The sequence below is a fragment of the Arachis ipaensis genome, chromosome B1 (genome assembly GCF_059453495.1).
Source record: "Arachis ipaensis isolate K30076 ecotype BB chromosome B1, ASM5945349v1, whole genome shotgun sequence".
Lineage (NCBI taxonomy): Eukaryota > Viridiplantae > Streptophyta > Magnoliopsida > Fabales > Fabaceae > Arachis > Arachis ipaensis.
The window spans coordinates 37,695,488-37,696,111 of NC_142436.1; positions in this window are offsets into that span (position 1 = coordinate 37,695,488).

The window sequence follows — 624 nt, forward strand, 5'->3', positions numbered from 1 at the left end:
CTGAATAGATTGCAAGCTGCATCCAACAGTACTCAAGAGGCATCTTCTGAAGAAGAAACTTATGATCCTGAGAACCCTGCAATAGCAGAGGTGAATTACATGGGGGAACCCTATGGGAATACCTATAATCCCTCATGGAGAAATCATCCAAATTTCTCATGGAAGGATCAACAAAAGCCTCAACAAGGCTTTAATAATGGTGGAAGAAACAGGTTTAGCAATAGCAAGCCTTTTCCATCATCCACTCAGCAACAGACAGAGAATTCTGAGCAGAATCCATCTAGCTTAGAAAATATAGTCTCTGATCTATCTAAGGCCACTTTAAGTTTCATGAATGAAATAAGGTCCTCCATTAGAAATTTGGAGGCACAAGTGGGCCAGCTGAGGAAAAGAGTCACTAAAACCCCTCCTAGTACTCTCCCAAGCAATACAGAAGAGAATCCAAAAAGAGAATGCAAGGCCATTACCTTACTTGGTGTGGCCTGGTGCGGTATTTTACAACCCACTAACTTACCGGCAAGTGCACCGGGTCGTACCAAGCAATACCTTACGTGAGTAAGGGTCGATCCCACGAGGATTGATGGATTAAGCAACAATAGCGTTTGATAGGCTTAGTTAGACAAA